Raw genomic sequence first — 14,852 nt, forward strand, 5'->3', positions numbered from 1 at the left:
GTAACCGAGAGCAATGAAATAGTTTCCAGGATACCGTCTGAAACTGGCAGTTATGAAATGTACGGTCACGCAAAGTTTACCGGAAATAGGCTAATTCTAGTTTGCGTCATGTTTCGTTCAATATAAAACCTCGTTGCATAAGTTGTAAAGGCACGATCAATAAAAGTGATATAACTATGAATACATATTGCAACACTGTTTGAATATCTGCAATGTAGTCAGTATCTCTAAATTTAAACTTCCTTTCCCGTGGCAGCCATTGTTAAGGTAAGATGCATTATCTGTACTGTTCTGCTATCTTCATTTCATAAATTCTTTTCACGATAAGTAACACACCAATTGTTCAAAGTTAACATTCGCTTTCGAATATAAAGTTAACTATTGTTAGATTATAGGTCTAATATGTAAACTCTTTAATATTATAGACAACAATGCAGTGGCGCATTTAGGATTTTGTTTCGGGGGGACTATGCACAACATGTGAATATGCACTTATATTTTTTCCTTTTCACCTTTTTTTTTTTTAAAACCCAAACAGGGCAAACACAGAAGGGCGTCATTGGGGAAGCACGAAGGGGGGGAGGAGAGAATTGCCCATTTAACTTTGAGAATTAAAGATATTTTAATCTATTGTCTACTAATGTACTAGGGAAAAAAAAAGTAAAACACGTATCTTGGAGGAGGATCTTACATCTCCCTTCCCTCCGCAGGAAAATCTGAAATGACGCCCCGCCCCCTGCAAACATAAGTTGAATATTTGTAATCTCATTTCAACTCAACTGATTTCATTTTAGAAAAGAAATGGAAATATTCAGTTTTATCTGTGTACGTTTCAACCTGAAAGAAAATGTTGACACAAGTCGAAGCTGAAATATACTGATTGCAGTTTTAATGGCGAGAATTGCAGACTGATGAATCGTATGTGATATGATACACACAGAAGTTTAGTAGTGAATCTAACCTTTGATTCTATTCATAGAAAGAAAAAGAAGCATCCTCTTGGCCTACCTAATTTACCAGGCTACTTATTTTCCCCTCTTGACTTTCTTTAATTCTAACATTTACTTTTCTTTATAATTAAACGATGTAAATATTCCTTTGCTATAATAACTGAAGTCCCGTTATGTTAATACCCATGAAAGTTAGTGTGGAACACCAGTTTCGTTTATCAGCTCCTCTTAGTTTTGGTGTTACTGAGGAAGGCCGACTTGAATCACAACTGACAACGGTCGGAAGAAGTATGACAGGAAAAATGAAAGAAAGTAACAACTAAGAAAAAGAAACAGAGAAGAGAACCGACGAAAGGAAAAAAAGACGCAGTTCTTATATGGAATAAAATTTGACAAATACAGTATTATTTCTGAACAAAGAGAATAAGAAAATGGAAAGTCAATGAATTTTTTAGAAATGGTAAGAAGGATTATTGTTGTAGATGGAATACCCCCCCCCCAAAAAAAAAACTAACAAATTAAATTCGAAGGTAGGGGCTTGAGCCCGATAGCCCTCCTAAATACGCCAGTGCAATAATGTACCAATGCATAGTTCAGAATGTAGAGTTCATCCTTGGCTAATTAATACATAGTTTGTCTCCTCTAAACTTTGTTGGTAGGATTGGGATTTAGCATTCTTTTCAGCACCGTGGAACCTGAACCTACACCTCAAAGTGCAATCCGAACCAACACAATGCTCTTTCACCGGGAATCGAGCCTGGGGTCCCGTGCGCGCTATCCACTAGACCATTAAGAATGGTTTCCCCTAACATTCCTTGGGGACACAAAGTACCCTGGCTAGATTAATTGCGTGATAGATGTGCGTGATAGTTACTAAACTAGTGTATTTCAAAGTGTGGTCAAACGCAATGACACTTCCAAGGCCACATTTAGCTACCAATGGTATGGGGTTGAGAAGGGGTGAGGGTTGAGGAAGGAAGGGGTGACATTACTAATCTTTATATGCTTTTCTTTACTTTACAATGGTTGGGGAATGTCCTGAAATCTTGCAATCTTAACTCATTTTTCGACTTCATACCAGATAAAATTTTACACAGCTACAGAAGTCACATAACGATACCATATTCCATATATTTCTATATTTACTTATATTTTTTACTAACAGTAAGAATAATTTTAGTTAGACCATACAGAGACGAACAGTCTCCTTCTACAATCATATCCTATCTCTTTATGCAACCAGAAATGCTCAAAAGTTCGCACTCACAGTATAGCATACAGGATATCTTCGAAAATTATGGTTGAAATTGTGAAAGTACCTAACATTTTAAGAACTGATTGAATATGAAAACACCTGATAACGAACAAAAAAAGTAATGAAATTAACTCATTCAAGCCCCCTATCTCCCCTTAATCGCTGCAATTAAGAAAATCTCGTTTTATTTACACTATAGAGTGCAAGAAGAGTATTTATACATTTCAAAACTTTCTACGATTTATACTCCAGATACTTTTGGAGATCTGTTGAGTAAATCGGTGACTGAGTCAGTGTATTTACTCTTTTATACATGTACAGGGTGTTAATGAACTATACCGACAAACGCGAAGAGGTGATTCCTCATATCGAAGTAAGTATAGAAGTTTATATTGACCTATTAGGAAAAGTGCAAGGTTCAGAGCTAGGTACGACAAAAGCGTGGAAAAAAATAAATTGCAATTCGCGTTATTTTGAATACGAGGTAGCGTGAAGCGGAGGTTCATATTAACGTAAGTCACACATGCCCCTTCTAAAAATGCATATTTCAGAAACCATATACAGTATATGTTGATGTAAGGAATCACATCTTAAAAAGTTTGTTGGTATACTATGTTAACAACTTGTATATAGATTAATTGCTTAAGAAAATGTTTTCCATTTTTGTACTTTATATTATTATTATTATTGTATTTTATTGTAGTTTTGTTTAATTTGAGGAAAACAAAACTCCAAAAGACTGACTGGTTTTCAAGTGTATTGATTGTTCCTGTTTTGCGTTAGCAACCAAATGCATATAAACAAACATACATCGTCTCTATGCAACTTTTCCATATCACGACAGTTTGCATTTCGTGGCACATGCTTGTTGGTAATGAAAACTCAAGGCTGACACTGTGCCCTTGAGGAAGAGTGACAACAAAGCAGACGTAATTTGCCCTGCATGCAATGAGTCAATAAAGTCATTTTCTGCTCTAGCGTTGCCAACGTTTCAATATTAAAAATCGGGTCATACGTATTTCGTACATGATAATCAATACAGGAAACACGGTAGAAAAATGTCGTTGTACCTTATCTTCTTATCCTCATTTACTTTTTTCTTTCAACTTTGTGCTGCTTGCAACTATTCCTTTAGGTTTCTCACAAATCCTAGACATTCTATGTCACCAGGAACGAAAATGAGATGATTTTTTTTTGTTTGTTTTTTAATTTCCATGTAGTGTACGTACCCTGTAGGCTAACCGAGATTAATGAAAGTGAATGATTGTAAAAGAATTGGTGGAATGAGAATTTGGGAGGAAAATAGAACAAAACTCATAAATACTCCCACGGCCTGGAATCGAACAACGGCCCTCTCGCGCTGGATATAAGCGTTTGTTCACTGAACCACTGTACACGTTACAGGTCATCTGAAATGTTACTTTGAGCGATCAATAAACTGGAATTGCATACTGCTATGGGCAAGCCCAAGCCCAGAAATTTTCGTTGAGAAGGGTCCTGGCTTTGGGCGTCCAGCACTACAAGCCACTACGTCTATGTAGTATTGAACGTATATTATTCTGAACCCGAAAAAAGGTAAATAATTGTAACACACTCCACCTATACAGGGTGGCCCAAAAGTAGGCATACAGTTTCGTACTGATCGGTCATGACATTTTATGTCATTTACTTATCGTTATCCATACAAGTATTTGACTTGGTTTCTTCTTTATCTATTCTTAATTTGTTTTCACTTATACTTTAAGCTCGGAACAAACCAAAGCAAATAAATTCATTATATTAATAAATTAAAATGTCTTACTTGATAGATGCTGGTCTGTATACCTACTTTTTGGACACCCTGTATATTCAGAAAAATGATAGAACTAGATTGTTTCTATAAGAGGAAAAGTACAGATTAACTGTACGATCACATTTTCTTGTTGCGTCAAACATTCATTTGTTAAACAAGTATAGTTTTATTGAGAAAGTGCACAAATTTATGTTAGAAAGTTTTGGAAAGGGGGCCCAGACCCGGTAGAGCCCCCCTGTTAGTGCACCCCTGGCTATGAGGAACGTTATTGCGTAGTGATTTCAGATTCCTCCTGGCTAGGGGGATTTTCACAATACGGGAGGTTAACAGTAGTACTACGAAAATCCTACTTTTAAAAGACGAGTTTATCATACGTCGTGCTAGTTTCAAAGGACAGTAAGAACTAGATGTCGCTAGCTCGTCCTTGACGTCAATAGATGCCGCTAGTGTGCAGGCAATTTCAGATTTAAAACTATTTGTTTTGACGACTTAATTGCAACTTAAAACTGCAATGTTTCGATTTAATTGTTTCACGACAGGGCAAGGTCCGTAACAATATTTACATTTGAGCATTAATACTTGTGTATTTCTAGAGTAATACACAGTGACGATTTAGTTATAATTTATAAATTATATTCTTTCAATTAAATTATTTGAAAATTATTAGTTACGACAATGGCGTAGCAGGAAACTATTCAAACGGGGGGGGGGGGGGGACTCGAGGACTCATACCCACAAGTATATCTATACATATAGAATGCATTTGATAGAAGTCATTACATTTACTGGCCTGGAAAGGTCAGAAATATAACGTTTGAAACCAATTAATTACCCTCCCTGTACAGGACTGAATCAACGCATTGTGGTGCCCAAGGCTATATACTTCAGCCCCCCCTTCAACGTAGTTCTTGTTTAGTTGAGTTGATTTTGAGTTTAACGTCCCTTCCAGCAGCGATGCTACATGAGACGGGACCTACTGATTAACGTGGAATCCGAACCACATAAGCTCTCGCCGGGAATCGAACCCGGATTTACCACGCCAAAGGCGCGTATGCTATCCACTTAGCCACAGAGGAGCTCTAATGTAGTTCTTGTGTTATTATTATTAAATATAATGACCAAATTGTTGCCAACAGTGGATTTAACATTCAGTCGCGGCTATACAAAAACTCGTTACTGAATGTATTACGGCAGAATCACTCAAAAATTGAATAGTGTATAAGTATTATAATATGTAGGTTCTAATACAGAAACACTTACACGGTTATCACACACACACACTATATATATATATATATATATATATATATATATATATATATATATATATATATATATATATATATATATATATATATATATATATATATATATATATATATATCTTTTGTAATTGTCAAAAGCCTAAGCACATTACAGATTTTCAAAAAATCCCCTCCCCCCTAAAAAAAGACATGTATGCATACATAATCCAGTAGATTGCACTTGTTCTGTAAGATAAATATCATTGCTCATATAAAGATATTAAAACACTGGGCCCTGTTTCTACTGAGAAAAAAAATATTGAGTATGTTTGCGTTGAATGAAATTCTGATTCATTGCCCTGATAAGATATTTACAAGTTCCATTCGTTTGATTAATTTATTCAACTTTTGTGACTCCAGTACCTCTGATAAACCTTCCAAAGACTTCCAGTATTCGTTGACATCTATTTACGAACTGTCCTGTCAAGTTCATCATACAAGAGCTCAATGGGTAATAAATCCGATGACTATGACGAGTGATAGTGATGTAAGCGTCTTCTTTGCATTACAGATAATTACTGCATAACTTGGAAGAATATTTAAGATGGTAATCCTATCGTAGTACAAATTCCAAATCCGCATTCCTGATGAAATTCCATGCCTCACTCAGACGTTCTGAAACCCTTTTCCATCCATTATGCCATTAATTCGAAATAAATTATCAAAGTCCTTGGTTCGATCCCAGCTCGCGCCAATTTGTGGTGAACAAACACCGTGCACGTGGGTTTTTTCGGGGTTCTCCCGTTTCCTCCCACTTTCTTCATTCCACTATTTCATTCACTTCTCATCATCACCGTTTCTTTTAGCCTAGCCAGCATAATCGTGGGACGTAAAACTTAAAGATTTCATTTCATTTTCATTTAAATTATCAACTTGGTACTCTGTTAATAAAACATCCCCAAATACTGACGCTAACTTCTGCGTGCAAGCACTCTTCAAGACGACGACACAGCATTGTTAGTGTCTTCGTTCATTCTTCATCGTTCCAGTCTTTATATTATTATTATTATTATTATTATTATTATTATTATTATTATTATTATTATTATTATTATTATTATTCGTATTTGTATTTGTATTTTATTTTATTTTTTGGGCCAAGAGTATCTTTATTTTATGTTTCCTGCTTGAAGGAATGGTTTCTTAATCGCAATCACACCCGCAAGAACATAGATTATAAGGCGCTGGGCTTCTGTTTACTTAAAAGCGATTAGAAATGGCTGCTCTACAGTTCTATTGGTTCTTTCGGAGTGGTTTAACGCCTGTTCCGTTTACTGCACTGCTCCGCCCAATCGATGAAAGATTTTTTGCAGAGTATGATTCTCTTCTCTCAAAATAACCACTTGAACACTCGCTTCCACTCCAAGTTATCAGTCTCTCTTCCGCATATTTTCGTATTTGCAAGTTCTTCACACTGTTCAACTGGTTCACGCCAATGATACCACTAAAATCGTATGTCACAGATTTTCATCCAATTTTGCTCGTATTACAACTAGGGATGGCCAAAAATTTTCGGATCCGGATATCCCGGATCCAGTGAGATCCGGATCCGGATCTTGCCGGATCCGGACCTAGATCCGGATCTCGGATCCGAATCTCAGATCCGGATCTCGGATCCGAACCTCAGATCCGGATCTCGGATCCGAACCTCAGATCCGGATCTCGGATCCGAACCCAGATCCGGATCTCGGATCCGAATCTCAGATCCGGATCTCGGATCCGAACCCAGATCCGGATCTCGGATCCGAACCTAGATCCGGATCTCGGATCCGAACCTCAGATCCGGATCTCGGATCTGGGTCCGGATCTCGGATCTGGATCCGAAATTCGGATCTCGGATCTGGGTCCGGATCTCGGATCTGGATCCGAAATTCGGATCTCGGATCTGGGTCCGGATCTCGGATCTGGATCCGGAACTCGGATCTGGATCCGGAACTCGGATCTCGGATCTGGGTCCGGATCTCGGATCTGGATCCGAAACTCGGATCTCGGATCTGGATCCGAAATTCGGATCTCGGATCTGGGTCCGGATCTCGGATATTATTCGTATCCAAACCTACATCTGAAATTGTGATGATAAAATTGAATATCTAAAATTCGTCAAAACTTTTTTCGGATTCACTAATATAGTAGGATGCTGTGCTTTTAAATGTTTCCATAACACGTTTGTGCTACCTTTGTTCTTTATGTTATTTTAACCTTGCAATATTTACTTTCTTATATAAACTTTCTTATTTTCTCATATACAAATGAAATATCTTTTAGATAAGACCCTTCTAATCGCAGGAATACTGGACAAAACAAACTCTTTATTAATAGTAGTTTCTGACTCACTAGAGTCCAACCATCAACAAATCTTTCACTTCGAAGGTACAACAAAAAATATAGACTGGTTGGCGTGGAACAACAGTAGATCTTTAAACATATACACGAGAATTTCAGGGGAGCGATATGGTTGTGTAGTATTATTAGTATTAATAAAAGTGTTCGTTGTACGACTTTATTACCTAACTTATGGCTTGCCCTTCTGAGGTCAGGAGTTTGTTGAAGGAGTAAATATAAAAGAGATTTCTGTTATTTCTTCTTCACCCTCCAGTTTTCTTTAATCATACATTGCAGGACGTAACCAAAACATATCCATGCATCGTATCTTTGAAGCGTTTTGTGTTTTGTATATTAGTGTTCAAAAATATTTAACATATTCGCATTTGTTCATGTGATCTCAGGTTCAATTCTCGGTGGAACATACATGAGATAATTGAAAGCTGAAACAATATGAAAATAGTATTTAAAAGTCAGGAAATTAATATTAAAACTTTAGTTATCTATTGGGACTGTAAGGCTATAGGTAAATTAACCCACACGTTTCGTGAAGATATATTAAGTCGTTATTGTTTATTTACTATAAGCTACCAGATACATCCTCAGAGGCCACTTTACACTGTAATAATCAACAGATGAAAACATTGGGAAAGGAATGGAAGGAAGGTCTCCAGAGCCTTAGATCAAGGTACTAACTTAGCATTTGCCCAGTATAACTGAGGAACAACCCTGGAAAATCCTCAGTCAGGATAGCTGGTCTCCGAATTCGAACTCGGTATAATCCAATTGCGAAGCAAGAATCCTAACAAGTAGCCTGAGCTCACTTATTATTATTATTATTATTATTATTATTATTGTTATTATTATTATTATTATTATTATTATTTAATTAACGTAATGTTCTAAAATTAGTGCAAATTAAACCCTACTTTCTTTATTGCTGATGATATAGTTAATAAGCCTACATGAGACATCAGTCTCCCATTACATAGGCCTTGCTCAAGAAAGAATACCAGAACTGGAATTCAGGAAGCGGGGGTGAAGAGATTAATGAGGATGAGGAAACTATGTGCGATGCAAAAACTGAGAAATTATGACTTCATCACAGATATATTCACTTACATACGTCAATTAATATTTCTCTGATACAGGGCACTCTACTTTCTATAGTGGCAGGAAAATGGCCCGCTTTTGTAAACGAACACATTAAGCACGTACATATAGGCACAATATCCGTGCAAAGAAACATAGGTAAAACTAGAAAAAAAATAGGGAAAGCGAGGGGAAAGTGATAAAACGCCATTCAGCTTAAAAAAAAAAAAGCTGAAAATAACTTAGAGCTACGAAAGACGCGAGGCGATTTTATTGAAATGATTGTTTTTCCTTAGTGATTAGTTGTGCTAACTATGAACATGAATTAAAAAGAAAACAAGTAGCTAGCTCTGAGTTTCGCAAACTGGTTGAAAAGAAAATATTGGATAAAATTTAATAATAAAGAAGGCATTTATGATAATTAAAACAAATTAAATTCTTGGCACGACAGTCCTTTGGTTCCTACCATCGGGCTTACGTTCATTTGAAGCGGGATTTGAATGCAAGACATTTACAGTAAAAGGATCCACAGCCTAATGCCGCAGACCACTCGACTATGGCTGTCGGGTTTTCTCGGCTAATCTGTAGCACATTTACAGTAACTGATTATTTTAAAAGTTGCTCCTAAATACTGACAATCTAAGTTTTATGTATCAAATATTTCCTGCGATAATACCATACACTCTCCGACTTCTATAGACGAAAAGCTATAGTTACCCACATTATCTAATACAGAAATAAATTCTAATTCTCTAATAGCTGCTGATGGTGATAGTCAAGGTTCACCGAAGCATGATCCCAAACCCAAACTGAGATATTGATGTCACTGGAACGCCTGAAAAGTCATTGTGGGTAAGTGAATTGCCCACTTGTCAGGATGAAGGGCGATGGTGATGTGAAATGCAGGGCTGTCAGAGGTACTACTTATAATAATTGGATTTGTAATATTCTATGTTGCCGTAAACCCTCTTCAAGAAGATAACTGTTAATTTTAGCTTTGAAAATGTTACATAAAGAGTTTTATTGCTATCATTAGGTTGCATATAAATATCTTTATTCCGGAATTATCGGATTTATTTTACCACTTAACTTTCACATCTCTTCTGATATACGAATATTTAAATCACGATCATCCCCTTAAGGTCAATTAGTGATATTTTAACTTATTTCGAACCAACTATGTATATGGCTAGTCTTGTTATATGAGAATAATTGAGACTAGAAGCAGTCTACAGGCTACGTTCAAAAGAATCTTGTCCGACCTCCTGATAAACCACGTCTTTCAGCAAGGTGAATTGTGGCAATCCGATACTAACATGAGGAAATCTTCCGGTTCAAGTGAAAGCTTCCATAAGAATCAGCACCCTAACCAGTGGTATGTGCCTTGCTAATTTTTCTCCAATGTGAAAGTATCTAACTTTATTGTTAAAAATGAAAAGGTTTTTATTTCAAACAAGTTGTCATTACAGTTTTCATATTTGAACACAAAACTCATGAAAAGTCATGTTAAAGCGCGACTTACTCCTGAAAAAGAATATTTATCTGTTTTTAATTTCTCGTGTTCCTCAAACTACATGCGGAATTAGTGCAAGTGCCTTCCGCTCGCATTACCTAGGTACAAACGCAATGGCGTATTTTGGGGGAGAGGCTTCCGGGCTTAAGCCCCCCCCCGAAATCTTACTTACTATAGTAAACTATATGAAATATCCTACAGAATTTTCACATTTTCAGGCAAAGCTTCCTCCCGAAAGTTAGCAAAGCCTCCCCCCGAAACAAAATCGTAAATACGCCACTGTACAAACGGCTACGATCTTGGTACTAGCACATGTTTCGGTTTCCAGATCTCAAATATTTATATTTCAGCCTGATTCTATGTATGAATCCGAAATTTCAAATCTAGATAAGAGGAACCAAGATTCATAGTTTATTCTCGGTGCTCATATTGTGATTTACTAAATAATTATTAAATCTAATTGTAGGGTATACATTTGATATTTTGAGCAGACAGAGCAAGATAAATATACGTAAAAAGTAGTCAATACTTGTCTTAACTGTTTATGTTTTTTTAACTGTCAATGAAATAGGTGCATTGAGGAATTTTAAATAATCATCTCGGTCCTGCAATCGAGTGGAACTAGATTCGACATTCGAACTCTCATCCGGATCATTTTTTTTTCTTAAGTAAGCCAAACATTTGATCTTTAGAATAGAATGAAGGAAACAAATAGACTTGTCAATATTCGTCTTAATTTTCTGTTCTCTTCTTCACTGTCAGGACTTCGTGAAATTACTTTCGGCGAATTTTAGATATTCAAGTTTATCATAATTTGGATGGGATGTGGGTTTGGATAAGAATCAAGATCCGAGATCCGGATTTCGGATCCAGATCCGAATTTCGAACCCAGATCCGAGATCCGAATCCAGATCCGAGATCCGAGATCCGGATCCAGATCCGAAATCCGAGATCCGGATCCAGATCCGAAATCCGAGATCCGGACCCAGATCCGAGATCCGGATCCAGATCCGAAATCCGAGATCCGGATCCAGATCCGAAATCCGAGATCCGGATCCAGATCCGAGATCCGGATCCAAAGGATCCGGACCCAATCAGATCCGGATCTTCGGATCCGGCCAGATCCGGATCCGGCCATCCCTAATTACAACACGATTGAATAGCCATACACAACTGCTCGTGAAGTAAAGGGACACCTATCTACAAGCATTCATACACACACCAACGCCAGTGTGCTTATTCCGGGAGCTTAGAAAAAGTAACATGACGGTCAGAAATGGAAGTAATTACTCAATTTACTTTCAATTTTATTGCACTAAGAGGGAGGAGTTGAGCCAGATCAGCACCCTTACCTATGCCACTGAGTGATATTAATTTTCGTGCTATGCACTGGCGCGAATCGCGGGAGATGAGAGGGACATGTTCACTCCAATCTTGGAAGTGGGGGTATTGTCCCCCCGATATTCCGATTTGAAATGTGCTTTTTGGGTAAAAATCTGATTGTTTCTAATTGCCACAAAGGAAAGCGAGATGAAATTGATATGTCCCCAGAATAAGCTTCAAATCTGGCTGCCTCCCAATGTTGAAGACAACTCTGCTCCCCTGATCCTCCACAACATTGTTTTTCAACTTCATAAATATTTTGAACATCAGAAAAAAAAAGGTCTTACTCCCTCTCCCAATGTTGAAGACAAATGTGCGCCGCTGGTGCTATGCTGTTCAATATTAACATAAGAACTATAACCATGTCTAGAATTTTTAAGCATTAATATTGGTGTAAGTGCAAGTTTGCTAATGAGCAAACTAAAATATAACATAAATAATTAGGTCAAATTAATTTTTAAAATCTCCATGTAGACCAGAGATGTGCATCCTCACTCATTTTTGTTCTCAAGAGGGCCGCCCTCACTCTCACTCACCCTCATTTTGGTAGATGAGTGTGAGGGTGAGTTTGAGGGAATCGATTGAGGTTAAGGGTGGCTGAGGGCGAGCGTGAAGGAGTCGATTGAAGGTGAGGGTGAGGCTGCACATTGTAGATTGTACAGTTTCTGTGCGGTACAATTACTTTCGAAATGGCAACACTGTTGCCGTGACCTTACATATTCCAGTTGTCGTTTTTTCCTCTCTTCGTGAAGGAACAGGTTCTCTCTAGAACAATTTCCCCTTCGTTGATAACTCCTGAACTATGCGTATAGCATTACACATTCGAAACCACAGCATCAGACTTGCCAACTATAGGATTATTTATCGTGATATATGATAATTTAAGTTTTAATGCTGTATACGATTATGCCCTTGCGATAATAGGTAAATATGGGATAATTTTAGAACGCACACTTTTTTTTTTTTTTTTTTTTTGAAATTTTTGAATGTGCAAATAAATTGTAAATGTGCATTAAATAATTATAGAACACACATATACATTGGGCTTTTTAACAGTCATTCCCACTAAAATAAATCAATAACGATTTGAGAGTTGGCAAATACTAGCAACTCTGCATCCATTCTATAAATTTAATTATGCCTACATTTAAGACTGGGTTGAAATATTGTTGTTGTTCAGAGTAGTGTTAATAACGATTTTTAAAATGCTGAGGACAGTGGTGTCGATTTGGAGCTCGATATATTACTGTTATTAGTAGTAGTATTATACTTGTTTCTAGAATTACAACGTGAATAACGAATATACGATATTTTTTTTCGTAATATACGATAATTTTAAAGGTGAAAATCGATAATTTTGTTTTCTGAGGTTGGAAACTCTGTACAGTATATATTACACAGTTGTAAGTAGATTAGCTACTTCTTCAGATTCATATGATTAACCCGAATTTTTAGTATCTTGCTCGGACTAGAACTTCCCAATTAAGGGCATTCCAAGCTGCAAAATATTTATAAAATGCTCTCTAACTTCTGTCTATCCTCAAGCAAATGAGAGAAAGTGCCAAACCCACGCGTCATTTTTATATACATAAATCTTAATGGGAAAAATGTTTATATTCCAACAGGGACGGCGCCAGAAACGCTTGATGGGGTGGGCGGAAAGAGGCGTACGTAGTTGCTGGGTGGGCTGACAATGAAAATGAGAACTGGGCAATGTAGACATGTTTTTGACAATAATTATGTTTCATTTTTTACACTCATTAGTTATCTAAGGCTCAGACCGAAATAGGGGAGGAACAAGGATGGGGAAAACAGCTGTGTTAGCCTTATAGAAGGTACAATTCCGGCATTCGGCTGGTGGGACTGAAGAAATGCAGAACTTAGGATGGGCTGCGGGAGTTCGAGGCTAGATGCTCGACCTACCGAATTCGGCGTGGTACACACTATCTCAATTTCCGCTTTTTTAAAAACAATAATAATGGTGTGCCTGTGTAATCGAAGCTCAAGACAGCTTTACCTCCTGTCCCTCCAAGAATGCACATAAATGCATACAAATAAAAGAAGGTTCAAACAACACAGACTAACAGATAATACTCTACCTTTTGTTAATAACATAAAATACGCAATAAGAAGGTAAAGTAAAACAAGAATTTTTTGAGGTGATCTCTATATGCAACAGCAAAGACTTATGTTACTAAAAGAATAGGGAAATTCGACAGCATGATTGTTTGATCATAGCTTATACAGATATGTTTGAAACTGAAACTCAAGTTAGCAATATAGATATACCATATATACCTGTAAGGATACATACAGGGTGATAGGAAACTCCACCGACAAAATTCGGGAGGTGATTCCCGACACCGAAACAAGAAAAAATTCCCGATGCTCTTTTCTCTAGGACACACAGTTTCGGAGCTACATGATACCGAAAACGGGGCAAAATACACTTTAGAGCGCTATATCTTCTCTATTTCGAATGATAGAGGCAAGGCGGCATGGTCACCTCAAAGGAATGACACCTGCTCTATTCAAAGATGGGTATGTCGAAATCGTGAAATCATTCCACAAGGGATTCCCCAAAGGAGCGTAGGGACTCCCGGACAAACTGTCAGGTAAAGATACGTCAAAATAGGCGTGAATGGATAGGTTTCCCACCTGGTAAACATTTGTAACCATGTCGAGATCTCAGAGACGAATTGATGGACGCGTCATTTTAGATATGTGTGGTTGCATAACCACCATTTACTGACGGTGACCAACAATGAAGTTGTCGATATGAAGTGTGGATGGATACACTTCGGGAGGTGACTCCACAACTGGAAACAAGGAAACAAGTCATGAACAGAAGTCGAAAGAGGCGGCGTGTTCCAGCAGGAACCCAGCAAAAGATCGCCCACACACTGTGGGTAAAGTAGAATATCTCCCGAACGAATTGAGATAGTGACGTCGGTCCACAAAATGAGAAAGAAAATCATACTCAAGGGAACTGATGGTGCAAACTGAATGGAGCAGATTGAACTGCGCAATGGGAGTCCATACAGGAAGAAGGGAATTCCGCAAAGCAGACGTGGTAGGGGCAGTGAAAAGTGAAACAGACGTATGTACTATGACGTGTTACGTATGGCTTACGTACGAACTGTGGGGTGAGAGCTGAATCTATCTATTTAGACTTCTTGCGCGAGATACTTCCTACACTTCTGGAGGATGTGCCGTTGGTCTTACGACAACGTATGTGATA

General features: G+C 37.5%; 1 long non-coding RNA gene across 1 annotated transcript in view; it reads left to right on the forward strand.

The window, feature by feature from the left end:
- Nucleotides 1-203: 203 nt before the first annotated feature.
- LOC145693471 (uncharacterized) overlaps nucleotides 204-14,852 on the forward strand; it is a 62,565-nt gene continuing 47,916 nt past the window's right edge. The window contains exon 1 of the long non-coding RNA XR_014132789.1: nucleotides 204-267. This is a non-coding gene — a long non-coding RNA (uncharacterized LOC145693471). The remainder of the gene's footprint in view (nucleotides 268-14,852) is intronic.

Source organism: Thermobia domestica, chromosome 8 (genome assembly GCF_964235325.1).
Source record: "Thermobia domestica chromosome 8, izTheDome1.hap1.1, whole genome shotgun sequence".
Classification (NCBI taxonomy): Eukaryota; Metazoa; Arthropoda; class Insecta; order Zygentoma; family Lepismatidae; genus Thermobia; species Thermobia domestica.